Source organism: Geotrypetes seraphini, chromosome 14 (assembly GCF_902459505.1).
Source record: "Geotrypetes seraphini chromosome 14, aGeoSer1.1, whole genome shotgun sequence".
Taxonomy (NCBI): domain Eukaryota; kingdom Metazoa; phylum Chordata; class Amphibia; order Gymnophiona; family Dermophiidae; genus Geotrypetes; species Geotrypetes seraphini.
The window spans coordinates 53653652-53676808 of record NC_047097.1 but is presented as its reverse complement, the minus strand read 5'-3'; the positions used below and the strand labels follow the sequence as shown (position 1 = coordinate 53676808).

The window sequence follows — 23157 nt, the reverse complement described above, 5'->3', positions numbered from 1 at the left end:
TCCCCCCCCCACGTACAATGCACAGAAAGGAATCTTCATTCCAATACATAAGAGTTTTCACAAGAACTTGAGTAGCCGTAAAAGTGCTATGTTTTAAACTTTACAACTAAGTGTAGGATTCACTACAATTTAGGTCAAATTAAATAAAAAATGAATGAGGTTACCATTCAGGTCTGCAGCGTTTCACCCATTCCAGAGTGAGGAATGGCTACGATAAACCTTCTGTTGCAGCAGCTGGTTCTGAATTCCTTAATATATTAATGGGAGGTGTTGCATTCATCCAAGTTGGTTTTCCTGTCTCCTTAATTATCTCTCTGCTCTTTTTCCTTCTGATCGCAAATCAGGCTGGCCGTGTTTACTGCGATAGGAAGAAAAAAAAAAAAATACTATTAAGGAAATGTGAACTTTGGTGCAGTGTGCAAAAGTTTGAAATGTCATCTGTATCCATTCTTTCTACCAACAATCACCTTCAGCCTATCCAAAATGTACAGAACAGCAGTGAGGAAGAATATTTGATCCTATACGAGTATGTTTACTTCAACTTAACTAATACTTGAAAAGATCAAAGCTGAAACAGGTCGAGTTTTCAAAAAGGCTGCACAGTTCTAAACGGTAACAAGCCCCGGTGTCAAATGGCATACAAGAATATAAATAGATCTCTTGAACAGTTGCTGCTTTCTGGAGATTCTACCTTGCTTCAGATACCCGTTCTAAAATGTTGCTGGGCTACCTGTTAGTTTGCCTAATATGACAGGGCTGCATGTCACCAACAACACAAACCAGCCTCAAAGGCTCAACAAGGGACACACGTCACACCAGTTTTCAATACACACTTTTGCCAACAAGGGAAAAAGCCTAGTGAACTACTGATATAAATTTGTTAAATTGGATGGCTCAAGAGTAACAAATTTCTACGCAGTTCCCTCCTTCTACAGAGGAAACTTCAAACAGAGCTGAGGTTTACTTGTGCCCCGAGGTTGGATCAGTTCTCCTCAGAGGACAGCAGCTGTATATAACCAGCTGTATATACTGTACATCCATAGTAGAGAATGACACGGTGACAAAATTCATCACCGTTCCCGTCCCCGCGGATAACCGCAGGAAACCATCTTCATGTCATTCTTTAAGGAGAGAGAAAAGAATCAGAGTATGAATGGCCACAACCACTGACCCTCAAGCTTTGCTCTGAAGAATGCTGGTGTAGAAGGACTGAGGTTGAGATAGACACTAAAGAATGACAGTCTCTGGTATCCAGAGCAGATATTGTGATGTCATAATGCCTCATTCCACCAGTGCCTAAGAGCCAATCACATCAGTGATGTCACAATGGCTTCATTATCCTTGGCTCCCATGAGAATCAGAGTATGAATGGCCACAACCACTGACCCACAAGCTTTTCTTTGAAGAATGCTGGTGTAGAAGGACCGAGGTTGAAATAGACACTAGAAAATGACATGGGATTATTTCCCGCGGTTATCCGCGGGGACGGGAACGGTGATGAATTTTGTCACCGTGTCATCCATAGATAATTTTATGCATTTATTCTTTGCACTTATAATTTTAATTTTTGTTTAATGTTTGTTTACAGGTTGTTCCGCTTTTACCCCGATGCAACCCGCAAAGTTGAAAATAGAGACAATATGCTTTATGTATTTGTAGTTATCAAATTTTTTTTTCCAAACCAAAATATAAAATAGTATTAATACAATATTAAAAGAAAAAAAAAATTAAGTCACAGGGTGTCGTAATATATTAGCCAAAATAATTACCAACATTTTGATCCCTAAATTTAAGCAAACAATCCCATACTTTCTTAAATTTTCTCAAACAGCATATATTTTCTCATACTTATTGTACAAATATAACATATTCCACTACATGTTATAATCCAATTTGGAAAAATCCTTCCAATTAGATCAAACTGTTGTATAATTGTTATCACTATTAAGTTCTTCAATAGTTTTTTTTGATAAGAGATTAATGCAAACTTTAGACTGAACCCCCCCTAAAATAACTATTGAATAGGTTAATGGTTCTGACATAGGAAGCAAAGTTGACATTGTTGGCCAAACTTTACTCCAATAAGTGGCAACTTATGGACATTTAAATATCATATCCAGCTAGGGAGGAGGTGGGACCGCTGGATGACGGAGACAGGAAGGGGGTGGCGAAGGAGGAGAAAGAAGTGGCGGAAAGACTAAACATGTTCTTTTTGTCTGTATTTACAAAAGAGGACACATCCAACATCCCGGAACCTGAGCTAATCTTCAAAGGAGACCAAGCAGAAAAATTAACATCCATGGAAGTGAGCCTCGAAGACGTACGCAGGCAGATAGAAAAATTAAAAACTGACAAATCGCCAGGCCTGGACGGAATCCACCCAAGGGTTCTGAAAGAACTTAAGGAGAAAATAGCGAAACTACTACAGCAAATTTGCAATATATCCCTGAAAACAGGCGTGATCCCGGAGGATTGGAAAATAGCCAATGTTACACCCATCTTTAAAAAGGGATCGAGAGGTGACCCGGGGAACTACAGCCCAGTGAGTCTGGCCTCGGTTCCGGGGAAAATGGCGGAAGCGCTGATAAAAGACAGCATCGATGAGCATTTTGAAAGAAATAAACTTCTGATCACAAGCCAACAGGGCTTCTGCAAGGGGAGATCGTGCCTAACGAACTTATTGCACTTCTTCGAAGGAATTACCAAACGGATGGACAAAGATGACCCCCATAGACATCGTATACTTAGATTTCCAAAAAGCCTTTGACAAGGTACCCCATGAACGCCTACTTCGGAAACTGAAGAACCATGGGGTGGAAGGAGACGTACATAGATGAATCAGAAATTGGTTGGCAGGTAGGAAACGGAGAGTGGGAGTGAAGGGCCACTACTCAGACTGGAGGAAGGTTACGAGTGGTGTTCCACAGGGATTGGTGCTCAGACCGCTGCTATTCAATATATTTATAAATGATCTAGAAACAGGGACGAAGTGCAAAATAATAAAATTCGCAGACGACAAACTATTTAGTGGTGCTCGGACTAAAGAGGACTGCGAAAAATTACAAAGGGACCTGAACAAACTAGGGGAGTGGGTGACGAGATGGCAGATGAAGTTCAATGTAGAGAAATGTAAAGTATTGCATGTAAGAAGCAGAAACCCGAGGTACAGCTATACGATGGGAGGGATGTTAAAGAGTGAGAGTACCCAAGAAAGGGACTTGGGGGTAATGGTGGACAAGACAATGAAGCTGACGGCACAGTGCGCAGCGGCCGCCAAGAGAGCAAATAGAATGCTAGATATAATCAAGAGGGGTATTACAACCAGAACGAAAGAAGTTATCCTGCCATTGTATCGAGCGATGGTGCGTCTGCATCTGGAGTACTGCGTCCAATATTGGTCGCCGTACCTTAAGAAGGATATGCCGTTACTCGAGAGTGTTCAGAGGAGAGCAACATGTTTGATAAAAGGTATGGAAAACCTTTCATACGCTGAGAGATTGGAGAAACTGGGGCTCTTTTCCCTGGAAAAGAGAAGACTTAGAGGAGATATGATAGAGACTTACAAAATCATGAAGGGCATGGAGAAAGTGGAGAGGGACAGATTCTTCAATCTTTTGAAAACTACAAGATCGAGAGGTCATTCAGAAAAGTTGAAAGGGGACAAATTCAAAACAAATGCTAGGAAATTTTTCTTCACCAATGGGTGGTGGACACCTGAAATGTGTTTCCAGAGGGCGTGATAGGACAGAGTACGGTATTAGGGTTCAAGAAGGGATTGGACAATTTTCTGAAGGTAAAGGGGATAGAGGGGTATAGATAGAGGATTACTACACAGGTCCTGAACCTGTTGGGCTGCCGCATGAGCGGATTGCTGAGCACGATGAACCTCTGGTCTGACCCAGCAGAGGCACTGCTTATGTCCTTATGTTAAGTCCAACAAAATTTTCCTTTGGAGTCATCTATTTTTGATAACATCAAATTTTAATAAATTTATTGTATTTTTATCCATTTATGGTGTATTCTTATATTTGTCCAGCTTTCTATATAGTCCCAGCCTTTCCTTCTGTATTTCCTTTATTATATGTTGAGATGTGCCAACTGAGTAGTATATACTGTTGATGTCACGAAGCCCAACATTCTCAGTATGTGCCATACTGATGCCTGCCACTTTTTTTTTTAAATCAATAAATGAATACATAAAACAAGCGCAATAATAAAGTTACAGATAATAAAAACCAACAAAAACATCATTTTCAGAGTCTACTATATTCATAGCACTAAAGGCAATTTTAAATTTAAAAAGCTTTAGCTCAGAAAGTGCAGCGCTGGATTTTTAGGCTGAAAACACTTGAACCTGATGGTCTCAAAAAAGCTCTGGAATGGCAGCATATCTATTAATTAAAAATTGCCTTTAGTGCCATGAATATAGTAGACTCTGTAGGTTGTTTCGCTTTAATTTCTATCTTTAAAATTCTCTTAAATGATAGATTTTTTTCACTTTATAGATAGGAGGTATTTCTGCCAATTAGATTAGAGTATGTTAATGAGAGAGACGTCATGCAGTCTTTTTAAAATACATAGTGCTATGTTCCCTTGTTGCTCAGAACTGGCAGGAGTGTTTGCATTGCCTACAGAAGGTAAAAAAAAACAACAAACTTTTAAAGAAGGCAATTTTTGTTTGTAAGTAGAATATTTGGTCATTTTTGCTTGTTTTGCTTTTCAGCGTTGCCAAAAACTTTTCCCTGACGCAGCGGAAGTGCTGTTTGCCCCACAAAATGCAGGCCGCGTCAGATGTATTAAAGAAAGAAAAAAAAGAGCAACTGCTTTAGTTATATAGAGCATGTATCAAAGCACTTTAAAGCACCAGTGCACTTTTCAAGATAAATACAAATTATTTTTTTTACTGAATTTTTGCATTAATCTGCTGGTTCTGTTACTTGAAATGAGCTGTTAGGTTAATAGTCTTTAGTAAAGAGTCTATGAAGTCTATAATAGGCTCCAAAATAATACATTAGAGAGACTTTTTAGATTAACTTTATTATATTAATATGATATTTAATAAAGATTTAAAAACAAAAAACAAATTTAGTGCAAGGTTTGTAAGTTGGGTTCAAGCCAGTGACGTAAACAGGAGCAGGTGAAAAAGAATTTCTTCACAAGAAAACCCAAAGTGGGTGAATAGCTCCACAATCTGAGGTTTGTAACCCTTGCAGATAAAACACCTTCAGTGTCATTTCTGTTTTTACCAGTGGTTGTGAGTGTTCTGACAATAGGTGACATACCAAAACAGTCTCCTGAGTCTAGGGTGGGACAGATGAACCTGTCTTGAATACCAAGGACCCAAAAGCATTACCTTCTCTTGTTGCCACATCCACCTTATAAAACATTGTAAATGTATGGAGAACGGACCATGTAGCTTCTCTACAAATCTCTTCAGGAAGAACTGTCCTCATCTCAACTCACGAAAATGCCGTACTTCTAGTGGAGTATGCTCTCAAAGCAACTTGTGGCTGTTTTCCACAGCCAATGTATGTCGAAGAGATAGCCATATAAATCCATCTGGAGATGGTTACCTTAGATGCAGGCCTGCCTAGTCTTGCCACACTGGTTAAGACATAAAGATGATCTGAAAGACTAAAGTCATTGGTTAATTCCAAATATCAAAAAAGACTTCTCCGTACATCCAGCAAGTTCAACACTTTGTCCCTCCTCTTGGAACCTGTAGTTTGAAAAGTTGGTAACCTGACTTCTTGAATGACATGGAAAGATGATACCACCTTCGGCAAGAATGAAGGGACCATAATGAGAGAAATTCCCGCTTCTGTTATCACAGCAGATCAGAATCGTACTTTCTCAACTTGCTTGCAGAAGGAAAAAACTGAAGGGGGCACTACAGAGAGTGGTAGAAATCTGGACCGCTCTTTCGGAGGCTGTTATAGGGGAAAGCACCCTTCAGGGATTCAAGACAAGGTTGGATAAGTTCTTACTGGAACAGAACATACACAAGTAAGGCTAGACTCAAATAGGGCACTGGTCTGCTGGGCACGATGGACTGCTGGGCACGATGGACCGCTGGTCTGACCCAGCAGCGGCAAATCTTATGTTCTAAGTATGGGAATATCACCTATTGTCAGGACTCGTATGTCCTTTGCACCAAAAATTGATTTTTAAATGGCTATTGTCCTCAAAATCACAAGTTCAAATGGTCACTGCATTATTCATTTACAATAAAATTCTTTGAACAAACTATCATTGTAGTTCCCCTTGTGGGACAAACCTGTTTGTTATTACTAACAATCATCACTGCCCCTGAGAAAACACAATTAAGAAATTAAAACCTCAATTTGGAATGGAGGTATAGCCTAGTGGTTAGTGCAGCAGTCAGAGAATCTGGGGAAGTGGGTTTGATTACCGCTGAGCCCCTTTGTGACTCTGGGTAAGCCACTTAAACCCTCCAATTCCCCGGGTGCAAAATAATTACCTGCATATAATATGTAAACTGCTTAGACCACAGAAAAGTGGTACACTTCCCCCTCCCCATTCGCGGTTCCTGCACTCGCGGTTTCATATAATCGTGATCTTTTCTGGGGAGGGGGAAAATAAAAAAAACAGTCTTCATGTAAAAAAAAAAATCCATCTTTTTTTCCTCCCTGCCGCCTTCCCAGCCTTACCTGGTGATCTAGAGGGCTTTCGGGGCAGGAGCGATCTTCCTACGCTCCTGCCCCGTGCAGATCGCCATCAGGAAATGGCTGTAGGGAGTTCCCGTAGTTTCTCAAGACTACGTCGGGAACTCCCTACAGCCATTTCCTCATGGCGATCTGCACGGGGCAGGAGCGTAGGAAGATCACTTCTGCCCCGAAAGCCCTCTAGACCACCAGGTAAGGCCAGGAAGGCAGCAGGGAGGTGGGGGTGGGTCAGAGCTGGATAATTGCGGTTTTTCGGCATTCGCGATCCGGCTCTGCCCATATCCCCCGCGAATGACAAGGGAGAAGTGTATATTAAGTCCCATCCCCTTTCCAAAGATCTGGAAGCACCATTTTAGTAAGAAATGAATGAATGAATAACTGACACACAACCATCTCTATGCTAAGACATTGACCCCCTCTTTTACTAAGGTGCGCTATGCTTTTTAGCGTGCGGTAAATATTAGCGCACGCTAAATGTTAACGCGTGCACGCTATCCTATAGACGTGTTAGCGGTTAGCGCACGTGTTGATTTAGCATGCGCCAAACGTGCAATAAAACGCTTAGTGCACCTTAGTAAAAGAGGGCCTGAAAGTATCTCTGAAAAGTCAATACATTTCTTTCTTCATTAGGCTAATCCTGCATATAGGGGACAAATCTTAATAAAGCCGTAATATTCTGTGTCACTGCACAGCTCTTTCCATCGATATAAAACCTAGTGCAAGGTTATGCTGCTTGGACATGCTCTCACCTCCGCTGGACACCGAATTCTCATAAGCCAAAATAAAAAGATCCACGGCAGGGCCTGTGGTGAAATGCTGCGCCGACAGCTGGACCCCCCCCCCCCTTCAGGAACATGTAAACAAGGCAGCACTGAAGCCATGTCACAAAGCCTCTTTCCTGTCAGGATGGAAAAGGAGGAGGACTACCCAAACTCAGGAAGTGGCACTTCCTTGCTGCTTTCTCAGCTCCCGGGAAGCAGAGAATGCGTTTTCACGAAGCACTAGCAAAGCCATGTTTCTTTCCTGACCCTACTGTGCTGTTATATAGCAAGCAGGCTGGGTTTGGAGCCCCGGGCAGAGCTGCTTGAGCCACATTCCTGTCTTTACTCACTTTACACGCCACACCATTTGCCGAGTTATATCCCGGGCCGAGCTGGTCTCTGGAAGGTTTTCGGCTTCACTAAATTCCAGTTTAAATATGAAAAAGCTCTCCTTTCCTGCCGGATGACTGCCAACATTCCTCATTTTTCTCCTTCCAGGGAATAGCAAAACGAGGCAATGGAGATGGTTAGAGCAGGGCAGAGAAGCAGAAATCCTATTTACTCTGTAAAACACAATTGTTCGTAACTGCTGTTTTTTTTTAATAGGGTCTGACTCACCTTGTTCGAACATTTATTGTGAATTTAAATCCTGATGTTTGTTTGTCTTTTTGTATTGTTTTAAGCATTATGTATGTCTGATCTTATGTATACCACCTAGGTCTAGACGGTATAGAAATTTTAAAAATAAACAGTTTGAGTGAGCAGCTGCGCTGCCTTTGGGTTTTGTCTTGTGTATGGTGGAAGTGAAAATGCTCTAAGTTACACGGTGCTTCTGAACTGTTCCTCTAAGTCTGTCACTGGTCATTACATGCTGGAAACCTAAGGAAGTTCTCACGTCTGTCCTTTATCGGAAGAGTACGAAAAAAGCTTTTAGGTGACCGACCTAACTCCTCCCCTTGGCCTGCGTACTTCTTCAGCAGATCAGCATGTTAGTACAGAAAAGGGGACATGAGGTTAAATACTGGGGTTTCACATTACCACAGGAAAAACACATTTTACCATTCCTGCGGGGTGGTAAGAATTTTTCCTCCACACCCATGGGAATGTCAGCAAGCTGTTTACCGTTATAAGAACATAAGAATTGCCATACTGGGATAGACTGAACATAAGAATATAAGAATTGCCGCTGTTGGGTCAGACCAGTGGTCCATCATGCCCAGCAGTCCGTTCAAGCGGCGGCCTTCTGGTCAAAGACCACCACCCTAACCTAGACTAGCCCTACCAGCGCACGTTCTTGTTCAGCAGGAACTTGTCTAACTCTGTCTTGAATCCCTGGAGGGTGTTTTCCCCTATGGCAGACTCTGGAAGAGCATTCCAGTTTTCCACCACTCTCTGGGTGAAGAAGAACTTCCTTACGTTTGTACGGAATCTATCCCCTTTCAACTTTAGAGTGTGCCCTCTCGTTCTCCCTACCTTGGAGAGGGTGAACAACCTGTCTTTATCTACTTTGTCTTGAGTCCCTGGAGGGTGTTTTCCCCTATGACAGACTCCAGAAGAGCGTTCCAGTTTTCCACCACTCTCTGGGTGAAGAAGAACTTCCTTACGTTTGTACGGAATCTATCCCCTTTCAACTTTAGAAAGTGCCCTCTCGTTCTCCCTACCTTGAAGAGGGTGAACAACCTGTCTTTATCTATTTTGTCTTGAATCCCTGGAGGGTGTTTTCCCCTATGACAGACTCCAGAAGAGCGTTCCAGTTTTCTACCACTCTCTGGGTGAAGAAGAACTTCCTTACGTTTGTACGGAATCTATCCCCTTTCAACTTTAGAGAGTGCCCTCTCGTTCTTCCTACCTTGGAGAGGGTGAACAACCTGCCCGTATCTACTAAGTCTACCCCCTTCAGTACCTTGAATGTTTCGATCATGTCCCCTCTCAATCTCATCTGTTCGATGGAGAAGAGGCCCAGATTCTCTAATCTTTCGCTGTACAGGAGCTCCTCCAACCCCTTAACCATCTTAGTCGTTCTTCTCTGGATCCTCTCGAGTAGTACCGTGTTCTTCTTCATATACGGCGACCAGTGCTGTAAGGTCCATCAAGCCTAGTATCCTTGTTTTCAACATTGGCCAACCCAGGTCCCAAGTACCTAATTAGATCACATTTTATGCTGCTTATCCTAGGAATAAGCAACGGATTTTCCCCAAACCATCTCAATATTGGCCTATGGACTTCTCTTTTAGGAAATTATTCAAACATTTTTTAAACAGTGCTAATCTGATTTCACCACATTCTCCAGCAATGAATTCCAGAGTTTAATTACATGTTATGTGAAGAAATATTTTCTCCAGTTTGTTTTAAATCTACTACTTAGTAGATTCATCGCATGCCCCCTAGTCCTAGTATTTTTGGAAAGAGTGAACAAGTGATTAACATCTACCCTTTCCACTCCACTCTATCATAACATCCCCGAGTCGTCTCTTCTCCAAACTGAAGAGCCCTAACCGCTCTAGCCTTTCCTCATAGGGAAGTTGTTCCATCCCTTTCATCGCCTTTTTCTGTGCCTGTTCTTTTTCCGTTATATATTTTTGGAGATTCAACGACCAGAATTGCACACAGTATTCGAGGTGCGGCCGTACCATAGAGTAATATAAAGGCATGAAAACATTTTCATCTTTGTTTTCCATTCCTTTCCTGCTAATTCCTAATATTCTATTTGCTTTCTTAGTCACCACACATTGGGCTGAGGGTTTCAACGTATCCTCAATGATGACACCTAGATCCTTTTCCTGGGCAGTGGCTCCTAACGTGGACCTCTGCATCACATAGCTATATAAGACCTAGTACCTTTTTTGGGCCCCAAATGAATATAAGACACGGTCTTATTTTCAGGGAAACGCGGTAGTAGCATGAAGGAAAATGCAACATGGATTTTAGTCCTAGCACATGTAGGTGTTGCTGAAAGACACCAGAGGATTTCCTGGCAGGTGTAAGAAATGTTTATGCTTTCTAAGTCTCATAACTAATGGGGGCACAGGAGACTTGCCTTTGTAAGAGACATTTGCGAAAAAAATGTTCATTTTTATTGGAAAATAAAGAACTGTACCTTCTCTAATCAGCAGTAACAAAATTTAGTACTTAAAAAAACCAAACTTTTGAACCGTTTGGATATTATTGCTGAATCATACGGCTCCTTTTACGAAGGTGCGCTAGCGGTTTTAGAGCATTCACCGGATTAGTGTGCGCTAGCCAAAAATCTACCGCCTGCTCAAAAGGAGGCGGTAGCGGCTAGCGCGCGCGGCTATTCTGTGCCTTAAGGCCCTAGCGCGGCTTTGTAAAAGGAGCCCATAGTGTAAGTAGTGAACATCTATGTTTCTACCTTGAACATGAGGCATTTGAATATATAGCTGCAGTGATTAGATGGCATTTCCAGTTCTGAGCTCTCTGGGGAGGATGGGATGTACTGTAAAGCAAATTAAATACATAAATAATTGGAGAACTTCGTTACGTTTGTACGGAATCTATCCCCTTTTAACTTTAGAGAGTGCCCTCTTGTCCTCTCTACCTTGGAGAGGATGAACAACCTGTCTCTATCTACTAAGTCTATTCCCTTCAAACATTCAAAATAATGAAGGAAATAGCAGATAGAGACAGGTTGTTCACCCTCTCCAGGGTAGAGAGAACGAGAGGGCACTCTCTAAAATTGAAAGGGGATAGATTCCGTACAAACATAAAGAAGTTCTTCTTCACCCAGAGAATGGTAGAAAACTGGAACGCTCTTCCGGAGGCTGTTATAGGGGAAAACACCATCCAGGGATTCAAGACAAAGTTAGACAAGCTCCTGCTGAACCAGGATGTACATAGGTAAGGCTAGTCTCAGTTAGGGCACTGGTCTTTGACCGCCACGGGAGCAAACTGCTGGGCACGATGGACCACTGGTCTGATTCAGCAGCAGCAATTCCTAGGTTCTTAGTGCTGGGAAGACTTGTACAGTCTGTATCTTGAAAATGTCAAGGATAAATCGGAATCAAGTATGCACATGTAGTATCGCATCATACCTTATGCTATGGAGTTCATCTTGTTCGATGGACTGTACAGGTCTTTTATCTTATGTAAACTACTATGTATGTTACTATTGGCTAGCTCCAGGAGGAAGAGGGAGCTGCTACAGTCGATTGGCTGGCTGTGTCTGATTGATGGACTGCAGATGGAGGAAGAGTTGTTGTAGCCTAGGATAGAGGAAGGGGAAGATCAGCAGACAGTCTTATTTCCTTTCCTCAGTGTTTACGTCACATAACTTCGGCAATACATGTATAACCTGCAACCCGTTCTGAGCTCGTTGGGGCGAACAGGATAGAAAACGAATTAATTAAACAAATAATAAATAGATAAGGTGAAAAAGAGAGAGAGAGAGGGGATTACTGGGAAAGGAAGAGAAAGGCTACAAAAGGGTAGTGCTGCCCAATTTGCCGATTCAAGAAGGGCGCAAGGGGGGACCCGGGAAACTACAGGCCGGTGAGCCTGACTTCAGTTCCAGGAAAGATGATGGAGGCACTGATTAAAGACGGCATCTGTGAGCACATCGAAAAAAATGGGCAGCTAAAACCAAGTCAACATGGCTTCTGTAAGGGTAGGTCATGCCTCACAAGCTTATTGTACTTCTTTGAGGGAGTGAACAGCCAGGTGGATAAAGGGGAATCTATAGACATCATTTACCTTGACTTCCAAAAAGCCTTCCACAAGGTGCCACACGAGAGACTGCTTAAAAAGATATGGAACCACGGGGTACAAGGGGAGGTCCACCGATGGATCAAAAACTGGCTGGCAAACAGGAAGCAGAGGGTTGGCGTAAAGGGCCACTACTCAGACTGGAAAGGGGTCACGAGCGGAGTTCCGCAGGGGTCGGTGCTGGGACCGCTCTTGTTCAATATCTACATAAATGACCTAGAGGAGGGAACAAAGTGTGAAGTCATTAAATTTGCAGATGACACCAAACTATACAGCAGGGCTCAAACCAAGGAAGACTGCGAGGAGCTCCAAAAAGATCTAACATAGCTGGAAAAGTGGGCCGAAAAATGGCAGATGAGCTTCAACGTGGGAAAATGCAAGGTCATGCACGTGGGGAAAAAGAACCAGATGTTCACATACAAAATGGGGGGAACACCACTAGGGGTTAGTAACCTGGAGAGAGACCTGGGAGTGATGGTAGACGCAACACTGAAGGCATCGGCGCAATGCGCCACAGCCTCTAGGAAAGCAAACAGAATGCTGGGTATCATTAAGAGGGGTATTACGACCAGGACGAAGGAAGTTATCATGCCGCTGTATCGTACAATGGTACGGCCGCATCTGGAGTACTGTGTCCAGTACTGGTCGCCATACCTCAAGAAGGACATGGCGGTACTTGAGGGAGTACAAAGAAGAGCAACCAAACTGATAAAGGGAATGGAAAATCTCCCATATACCGACAGGCTGAAGCAGTTGGGACTTTTCTCCCTGGAGAAGCGAAGACTTAGAGGAGACATGATAGAAACCTTCAAGATCCTGAAGGGCATAGAAAAAGTAGACAGAGACAGATTTTTCAAATTAAGGGGCACCACAAGTACAAGGGGGCATTGGGGGAAATTGAAAGGGGACAGGTTTAGAACAAACGCTAGGAAGTACTTTTTCACTCAGAGGGTGGTAGATACATGGAACGCGCTTCCAAAGGCTGTTGTGGACAAGAAAACACTAAATGGATTCAAAGAAGGTTTGGATAGATTCCTAGAAGAAAAAGGGATTGGGGGGTACAGATAGGTATAGACCATTGCTCAGGCAATGAGCCTGATGGGCCGCCGCGGGAGCGGACCGCTGAGCAGGATGGACCTATGGTCTGCCTCAGCGGAGGCAACTTCTTATGTTCTTATGATTCACTATAGAACTTTATAATGCGGGAGACACGGAATCAGCAGATTAAAGGGGGGATTCCTTGAAACAGCCTGTGGCAAAACATAGTCCTATGTCAGAGTATGTACCCCTAGCCGCGTTTGCAAAACAAAGTAACAAGCATTAAGATGAGTACTTGCTAAGATAGTTCCGCCCTCGCTCTGGAATGCAATGCCACTCTACCTCCGTAACGAAAATTCCCTCAATAAATTTAAAACCAATCTCAAAACATTTCTCTTTAAAGATGCCTACTGAAAAGTGGGGGAGGGGGGAAAAAGCTTTTAAGAAACGACATCCCCGTTTCCCTCTCGTTACTCCCCATCCTCTACCCTCCCTTTTATTTAGCATTGTAATTAAAACTTCCCTATCCCCCAAAACCTCTCATTTCTAATCAGTCTTAATTCGCCCTAGTTTTAGGCTTACCCTCTTTTTATTTTATCTTACCTAAATCAAAAATTGTATCAGACCTTCCTAATTTTTAATATTGTAAACCGCCCAGATGCATGTGATGGTTGATATATCAAGCCATGAATAAACTTGAAATGGTTATTAAGCATTTTAGAAAACAATATATAAATCAAAAAGACCGATGACGAGTGGTGCTAGTTGTCTGTGTGTATGAAATTTATATTACACGCAGCTGCACCGTCGAGGTCTATGAGATAAATATTTACGGTTGCTGTCGATTTACTCTTTGATACAGTACTGACCTTAATAAATCTATAAGAAAGTTTGAAGCTATTGAATATATGTATTGTTTTGGGAATAGCCTTCTGTATTTCTCCTGCAGGCAGTTTCTTCAAATGTAGCAGGAGATTATTGCTTTAGGTCTAGTGTTCATATATATATATATATATATATATTTTTAATCTTATACAATTAAGAGATCTTCTGAAATAAGATTACTATCGGAAGTTAGTGCATATTGGCAAAGTTTGGTATTTTTTTTTTTTTTTCTAGATGCCTTTTCTTAGCATTAATTTATCCTTTTCTTGATCTCTCTCTGTACAGTATCGCTCTCCTTTGTTCGTGGGCCATGAGAGGTGGCACTTAGGGCTCCTTTTACGAAGCCGCATTAGCGGTTTAATGCGCATAATAGCGCGCGCTAATTTGCCGGCTGCGCTAGCTGCTACCGCCTCCTCTTGAACAGGTGGTAGTTTTTCGCGGGGGTTAGCGCGCGCTAAAAAGTTGATGCGATAAAGCCGCTGATGTGGCTTCGCAAAAGGAGCCCTTAGTTTATTTCTTATTGGAACTTTGATTTGATGTATTACTGACGAAATCTCAAAGCACTTACTTCTTGACTGCAAGTTGCATCCTGCTTGCATGTTTTTTTTTTTTTTTTTTTAAAGCTTACAAAATATATTATTTATAAAATTACAATACAGTAGTCGGAGTCAAGGAGTCAGAGTCGGAGGAAATTTTGGGTACCTGGAGTCGGAGTCAGAAGTACAAAAAACTGAGGAGTCGGAGTCGGAACATTTATCTACCGACTCCATTTTTGAACTTGGCATACCAATCACGAGCGATTCTTTCAGCTATAGCACCCACTATATACACAGCACAAATGTTGCGAGCAGCTTCTGCGGCCTTAGAACCTTGATTAAAAGCAAAAAGAAGGTGGTGTCGAAAATGCTCATTTCTCTCAACTTGACATTCCATTTTAACGATCTGAAAATTAACCAGTGCTGTGGAGTCGGAGTCGGAGGAAATTTCGGGTACCTGGAGTCGGAGTCTGAAGTACAAAAAACGGAGGAGTCGGAGTCGGAACATTTATCTACCGACTCCACAGCCCTGATTAGAACACATATTGCCTGTCATTTGCAAAACTACACTACGGCAACGAGCAGCTTTCTAGGTTTCGAACGGATAAATTATTCATAAACTTCAAAAAGCTTAGTCTAACTCACTGAACATTAGCAGATAACAGAGAGAGACCCCAAAGGAGAGATATCGGGTTCCTAATGGAGGATGTTCTTCGTTATCTCTCTACCCCCCATCCACTGGCATCCTGGATGCTGTCTGGTCAAAACTCTAGAGACGGCAATAATGTAGAAGCTTCTGACTTTAAAAGGTTGTATCACTGTGGTGTTTGATCCCACAATGCACTCTTTTTTTCCAATATATTCTGTGCAAATCATTTTAAGAATGCTGCTAATGTGCCAAAGTTTTTAGTAGACTGTAGTAGCTGGGGGTCAAGAGGTCCTGTGATGAAACACTTCTCCTTTTCAGTGTCTCAGTTGTAGCTTGTATGCGATGTCTCTTGCTGTGCACTACAAGATCGTTTTCAAATGTAATAAAGACAGGACAAAGCAACCCAATCCATGAACCGCCAAGTGAGATCACAAGAGAAAAAAAAAGATCAATCATGTTCAAGGAATGGCTGAAATGCTGCTCTGAAATAATACACTCATTTTGTCTAACCTTTGATTTTTCACATAGCTATATAGTATTCCCCCAAAATTCACGGGGGTTACGTTCCTGGTGTGTGAAGGAGAGCTGGCTGATTGTGTCTGGCGGTCTGGGAAGGAGACCAGGAAGCGATGGTGGACCACGGGGAGGGGAGAGCGATCCCTGAATCATTGTGCTCGAGTGAGGGCAGCCTAACACGTGTGACTTCATATCTTTGTCTCCGGGATGGTAACGCTAGCATGGAAAAATCCACGAATTACTGAGTCCGTGAAGCGCAAACCGTGAATTGGCGGGGGTGTACTGTATATTAAATAAATCTAAAAGATGATCCAGGTTATAAAACAACTACACAGACATCATAAACACACGAGGGTGGCTTGAAAAGCTTGGTAAAAAAAAAAAAAAGCAAGTTAAACAACATAGTCTCCATCAAGGGATACATACCTAGGGACGGATTCTGCAAATAGCACCATTATTGGCGGTCGCCTACAAAAGCAGTGCCATTCGCGTGTCATTCATCGTTAGCAGAATCACAGCCACGTCAAAAATAGGCGCCAAAAATGTAGACCAGAGTTTTACAGGCCTACGTTTACGGCGCCCACCTGTTACAAGAATCACTTTTACAACTACGTTCACTTCCAAAGCAAACCATGCCCATTTTTGACGCAAGTGCCTACAGACGCCTACATTTTTTTTTAATTACTTTTTAATTGGTTTTAAATGATGCAGTCAATTACTGTGCCATTTATCACCAATTAAACCAATTAAGTTAGGCAGCAGTAAGGTGTCTACCACTCCTAACTTATGGCACAGTTTTGAGAATCGGGCCTTTAGTCCAGCGAGTTTTGTTTTTTTGTATCGTAGGAAAAATAGCTTACGAAAAAAAACTGGAAACTCACTGGACCCTTGATGGAGGCTACATTCTTTAACTTGCTTTTTTACCAAACTTCAAACCATATACCATTATATATCTGTCTATCTATCTATATACACACACACTTGAGGGGCCGCTGAAAAGTTCTTAGTCCAACCACAAGAAGAGAATGATGTGGAGCCATGAAACTTACAAGTTATTCCACACGTTTGCCACGTTATATTAGCCACACTTGTGATACTATGTTTGTCACGCTATGTTTTGTCATACAATGTGTGTCATACTATGTCTCGCCATACCACGTCTGTCATGCTATTTGGTACTTGCGCGCTCTTAACTACACAAGACCACAAGTCCCAGAATGCACTGGGCTCTGACAAACCAGCAGTGTCCCCAATTGTCCTATTGCACACGCATAGATGACATTATATCAAGAATGAAAATATAAGTCAAAGATATGCACTTCTCCTTCGGTATTCACGGGGGTTAGGTGCAGAGCCAGACCGTGAAGTGTGAAAAATTGCGAATAACTTCTCGGCCGGCTCTGACCCACCCCCGCCTCCTTCCTGCGTCCCCGGAACCTTACCTGGTGGGTAGGAGCGATCTTCCTATGCTCCTGCCCCATGCAGAGCCGTCATCAGAATGGCTGCCGTGAGTTCCCGTTGTCGTCTCGAGACTACAAATCACGGCAGCCATTCCGATGACGGCTCTGCACGGGGCAGGAGCATAGGAAGATCGCTCCTGCCCCGCTTCACCGCTAGACCACCAGGTAAGGTTCCAGGGAGGCTTGGACGGCTTAAAAATAGCCCAAAAATGAAAATAGGGGTTTTTTTTGCTAAAAAATCACGAATAACCGAATCCGCGGATACTGAAACCGCGGATTCAGAGGGAGAAGTGTATGTTTCAAATACAGAAATTGCAAAACATACTCAGAATCGGTAAAATAAACACATGCAAAGGGAGTTTGTATAGTGGGTTATCTTGGATTTCTCTGTCTTAACTGCCAGAATGTTACTTGTTTTGTGCTGGAACTTTTTGTTCCACAAGGAAGAAAAGGATCCTGGAAGGAAATCTTCCGTCACAGACCACAGATTCTTTCAGTAAAAAAATGTGCTTGAGTTCTGGCTTTGCAGTTTAAAGAAAAAATGAACAACTAGAACGAAAGGGTTTCTGCATAAAATTCTGCTGCTACTAAGGAAGGAAAAACAAAGTGTTCAAGCGCAGTAAAACCAACTCTTACTTCTACAATAAGCTTCCAACTGTTATCTTTTGTTATGGGTTCTGCTCTGTCAAGTGCCAGCAAGAATTTAAAAAAAGTCACATGTGCTTGTGAATAGTTATTTATAGGCAAACAGCTGATGATTCACAACCCTCAGAAATGTTTCATGTTTCAAAACTTTAGGCCGTACTGAATCGAGAGGTAGCACAATCCATTTGTTTTCATACCCCATGAACTACCGTATTTTCACAAAGATAACGCGCACCCGTGTAAACGCGCTCACGGGTATAGCGCGCGGGAAACCAACATATATGGAAAAAAAAATTTATATACCGCGCGCACCCGTATACCGCGCATGCTGCCCCGACTTTCCCGTCGCCGCCCGACTCTCCTTTCGCCCGCCCCGACTCTCCTCTGGCCACCCCGACTCTCTTTTCCCCCGCCCCGACTCTCCTCTCCCCCTTGAAGTCCTGTCCCCACCCTGAAAGCATAATGCCCCCCCCTCGACGTCCGATTCAAGTTTCAAGTTTTAAGTTTATTTAAGCATTTGATGAATCGCCTATTAAAATTGCTAGGCGATGTACATAGTCTAATTAAAGAAAACAGAGAAACTATTATATAACAAATATCTAGCTTATAACAATATAACTTTCATTAAAGACATACATAAGGGGTAAGGAAAAAATTAAAAAATTACAATGTTGGGTTAAATAAAAAGGGAAGAACAAAAGGTAAGGTTTAAAATTGCCAATGCACAATTTAAGGGGTATCCTTAAAGCAGATAAAAATTTCAGGAGTAAAAGCATCTTTGAATGAATAAGTTATTAAAAGATTTTAAATGTTACAATGTAGTAAAAAGGGAAAAAACAGGAGGCAAGGTTTAGAGTTACCAAAGCACAGTTTAAGAGGGTATTTCTAAAGCAGATAAAAATTTCAAGAATTAAAAGCATCTTTAAATAAGTAAGTTTTTAGAAGTTTTTTAAATGTTGTAATGTCATGTTCGATTCTAATATACTGAGGAAGGGTGTTCCACCATTGTGGTCCCATTACTGTGAACATGTCGGATCGTCGTGTCCCTATGACTTTCAGAGACGGTACTGTAAGTAAGTTTTGATCAGATGATCATAGTAACCGTTGAGTTTTATATGGGATTAGTGATCTAGAAATAAATTGTGGTTCGCTGGATGCTAAGGTCTTGAAAATGAGAAGCATTATTTTAAACAAAATCCTGTGACCAATTGGTAACCAGTGAGCGTCAATAAGTAATGGGGAGACGTGGTCAAATTTTTTTGAATTGTAAATTAATTTGATAGCCGTATTCTGTATTATCTGTAATCTCCTTTTTTCTTTTTGTGTAATGTTAATAAATAAGGCATTACAATAGTCAATTTTTGATATTACAAAGGAGTGAATTAGGATCTTTAATGAGGATAAACTTAGAAATTTGGCGATTGATCTAATCTGTCGTAATTTGAAGAAACAATTTTTAACGATGAGAGAGATATGTTCGTGATAAGTCAATTTATCATCTAAAATTACCCCGAGAATTTTGACCGTGGATACTAAGTTGAGTGAGATGTTGTTGAGAATAAACAGTTTTGAAAGCGTAATGTCTTTTTTCCAATTAAATAGCATAGTTTTGGTCTTAAGTACATAAGTACATAAGTAGATAAGTAGTCGCCTCCGCCAGGGCAGACCAGAGGTCCATCCAGCCCAGCGGTCCGCTCACGCGGCGGCCCATCAGGCATATTGCCTGGTCAGCGGTCCCTGACTAATTTTATTGCCTACCTCTACAGTTATCTCTAAACCTTCCACTGCTCTTATCTGTACCCCTCAATCCCTTTGTCTTCCAGGAACCTATCCAGGTCATCCTTGAAACCCTGTACTGTGCTATTTCTTATCACGGCCTCCGGAAGGGTGTTCCATGTGTCCACCACCCTCTGTGTGAAAAAGTACTTCCTTGCGTTTGTTTTAAACCTGTCCCCCTTCAATTTCATCGAGTGACCCCTTGTTCTTGTGGTTTCTTTCAAATTGAAAAATCTGTCTTTGTCAACCTTTTCGATGCCCCTCAGGATCTTGAAGGTCTCTATCATATCTCCTCTGAGTCTCCGCTTTTCCAGGGAGAACAGCCCCAGCTTCTTCAGTCTGTCAGTGTATGTAAGGTTTTCCATACCCTTAATCAGTTTAGTTGCTCTTCTCTGGACTCCCTCAAGCATTGCCATGTCCTTTTTGAGGTACGGTGACCAGTACTGTACACAGTATTCCAGATGCGGGCGCACCATAGCCCGGTACAGTGGCAGGATGACTTCCTTCCTTCGTTTATTAATGTTTAAAGCTAATTTGTTTGAGGTAAGCCAGTATTGTATTTGTTCTAATTTGTGGTTAATAGAAGAAATTTCAGTGTTATTTTCCGGATCCAGAGGATGTATTAATTGTCTGCGTACGAAAATGGAATAAAGCCTATGGACTGACAGATTTCTAAGAGTGGTGAGAGGAAAATGTTAAACAGTAGAAGAGACAAGATGGATCCTTGAGGAATACCGAATGTTGAAGTATGAGAGGTGGAATCTTCATTATTAAATCTAACAGAAGAAGTACGGTTAGAAAGATATGAGTTAAACCATGTTAACACTTTCTCATTAATACCTTTTTCTTCGAGCCTGTTTAAGAGCAAATCATGGTCTATAGTATCAAATGCGGCAGAAATATCTAAAGAGAATAGAATTACAGATTTATGATGGTCTAGGAAGTATTGTATATTTGAGGTTAAGCCAATTAAAGAATATTCAGTGTAATGAAATTTTCTAAATCCAGTTTGGTTAGGATGTAGTGCATTTGTATTCTCAATGAAGTCGGAAAGTTGATTAAAGATCAGTGTTTCTGTTAATTTAGCTATAAATGGTATGTTTGCTATCGGACGGTAGTTGGATGGATAGTTAATACTAATTTTATGGTTTTTGAGGATGGGAGTGATGGAAGAAGTCTTCCATTGAGATGGAACTGTAGAAGTAAGAAGGCTGTTCTGAATAAGTGACAATATGAAGGGACCAAAATGTGAAATGTATTTTTTCAGATAGAAAGGTGGAATGATTTCAAGTCGGGAGTTTTTTATGTTTACTTGTTGGAGTAAGGATTCGATATCTTGAAGTGAAGGGATTTTGAAATTTGAACATTTAGCTATCATAAGAACATAAGAAATGCCTCTGCTGGGTCAGACCCGAGGTCCATCGTGCCCAGCAGTCCGCTCACGCAGCGGCCCAACAGGTCCAAGACCTGTGCAGTAATCTTCTATCTATACCCCTCTATCCCCATTTCCAGTAGGAATTTGTCCAATCCTTTCTTGAACCCCAGTACCGTACTCTGCCTTATAACTTCCTCTGGAAGCGCATTCCAGGTGTCCACCACACGTTGGGTAAAGAAGAACTTCCTAGCATTTGTTTACTGTATGATGCAATGCCCAACTAAAAATTAAAACTATATAATAAAAACAAAACTAGGAAGGAAATGCCAATCCAAATAAATTGGTTTTTAAAGAAGCTCTAAATTTAGGGCTCCTTTTACTAAGGTGTGCTAGGGCTTTAACGCGCGCTAGATTCCCCGCGCGCTAGACCTTAACGCCAGCAATGAGCTGGCGTTAGTTCTAGAAGTGTAGCGTGCGGTAATTTCCTGCATGCGCTAAAAACGCTAGCACACCTTAGTAAAAGGAGCCCTTAGTAGAGGTAGGCTCATGGCAAAGTTCACGAGGAAGAGAATTCCATAAATATGGCACCAATGCAAAAAAAAAATAAAAAAAAGGCAGAGTTTCGAGTAGATTTTAACCTAACCAAATGAACAGACGAAAGTGTCAATCTATTTAACGTCGACATCCGCAATGAACGAGAAGGTTTATATGGAACAAGTAATTTTGCGAGATAATCAGGCTGCCCGCTGGTCAACACCTTGAAAGCTAAAGTTAGTGCTTTATGCATCGGTCTAAATTTAATCGGAAGCCAATAATATTCCCTAAATAGAGTGGCATGATCATACCTCTTAGCGTTTCTAATAACTCTAATGGCAGTGTTTTGAACCGTCTGCAATTTCTTAAGAGAAGCCTGTGGAAGTCCTGTATAGATAGTATCACAATAGTTCAATTTTGATGTAACCAGCGCATAAATGAGAGATTTGCAGCAGGAAGTATCTATATACGGTCGTATAGAACGTATCATACGCAGAGAATAGAAACAAGATCTAACTACTGAGACCAACTGAGGATGAAAAGTCAAAGCTGTTTCTAAATTGATTTCTAAATACTTTATAGAATTTTGAAGTGGGATTGCAGGAGTGGAGACTCCACCGGAGACTGTGAAGAACCATTAATCCATAAGCCACTAGTTTGCATGATACTGCATCCCAGCGATTAATTCAGAAACATTTGGTCTGATATAAATAACACGAATCCAAGTAGCAGCACATGCTTCTCCAATAAGTGCTTCTGAGCAGGGCCAGTCATCAATTATAACCAGCATTATCTGGTTAATGACAAGGCAATACAAAGTTGGAGACAGTACTGTCAACAGTTATCTGATTTCTTTTACCGCTTAATCCAAAATTCAAAACGGTGTACAATAAAATCCATTTTCAGCATACAATTGCACAAAACAGAACATTAAAAACAAAACATATCATAATTTGGGATTGGTTAGTAAAAACAAAAACACATACACCAGACAAACAGAAGTAAAACGAGAGAGAAAAGGGAGGGACTACAATAAGTAAAGAAAAGAACAAATAAGGAAAAAACAATAAGGCGAGGGTTGACCTGGAGAACAAAATGAGATTACTGCCCTTACGAGGGCAGTTATATATCAAAAGCGTCTAAGAATAGGAAAGTCTTCAACTTTATCTTAAAAAGGCCTACGGAAGTTTCTTCCCTTATGTAATTGGGAATGGAATTCCAAAGGGAAGGTGCTGCCACTGAAAAATGATTGGATCTTAAAGTGTTACAGCTCCCGGGTTAGGCTAATATAAAGATAAGTGTCAAAACTTATACAAAATGAAGCGGTGTCAGGTCAAAAGCTAGCCGGGACAAAGGCGCGCCCAGACAATTGAGCGCAGCGCGCGCCGCCGTGCCACTCTAAATTACTGTTTTTAGTGCTCTGATGGGGGTGGGGGGGGTGGGGAAGGAAACCCCCCACTTTACTTAATAGACATCGCGCCGCGTTGTGGGGGGGTTGTAACCCCCCACATTTTACTGAAAAACTTCACTTTTTCCCTATTTTTAGGGAAAAAGTTCAGTTTACAGTAAAATGTGGA

The 23157-nt window shown here is 41.7% G+C and overlaps 1 protein-coding gene across 4 annotated transcripts in view; it reads right to left on the bottom strand.

Annotated features, from left to right (window-relative positions):
• Positions 1-23157, bottom strand: part of PEAK1 (pseudopodium enriched atypical kinase 1) — a 238044-nt gene that overhangs the window by 84177 nt on the left and 130710 nt on the right. For 3 of the 4 annotated variants that reach the window (XM_033920741.1, XM_033920742.1, XM_033920740.1), the window contains exon 3: positions 165-358. The exons of the other annotated variant lie outside the window; for it this stretch is intronic. The gene's annotated coding sequence lies outside the window, so the exon portion shown is untranslated. The remainder of the gene's footprint in view (positions 1-164; positions 359-23157) is intronic. 4 annotated transcript variants of the gene reach the window in all.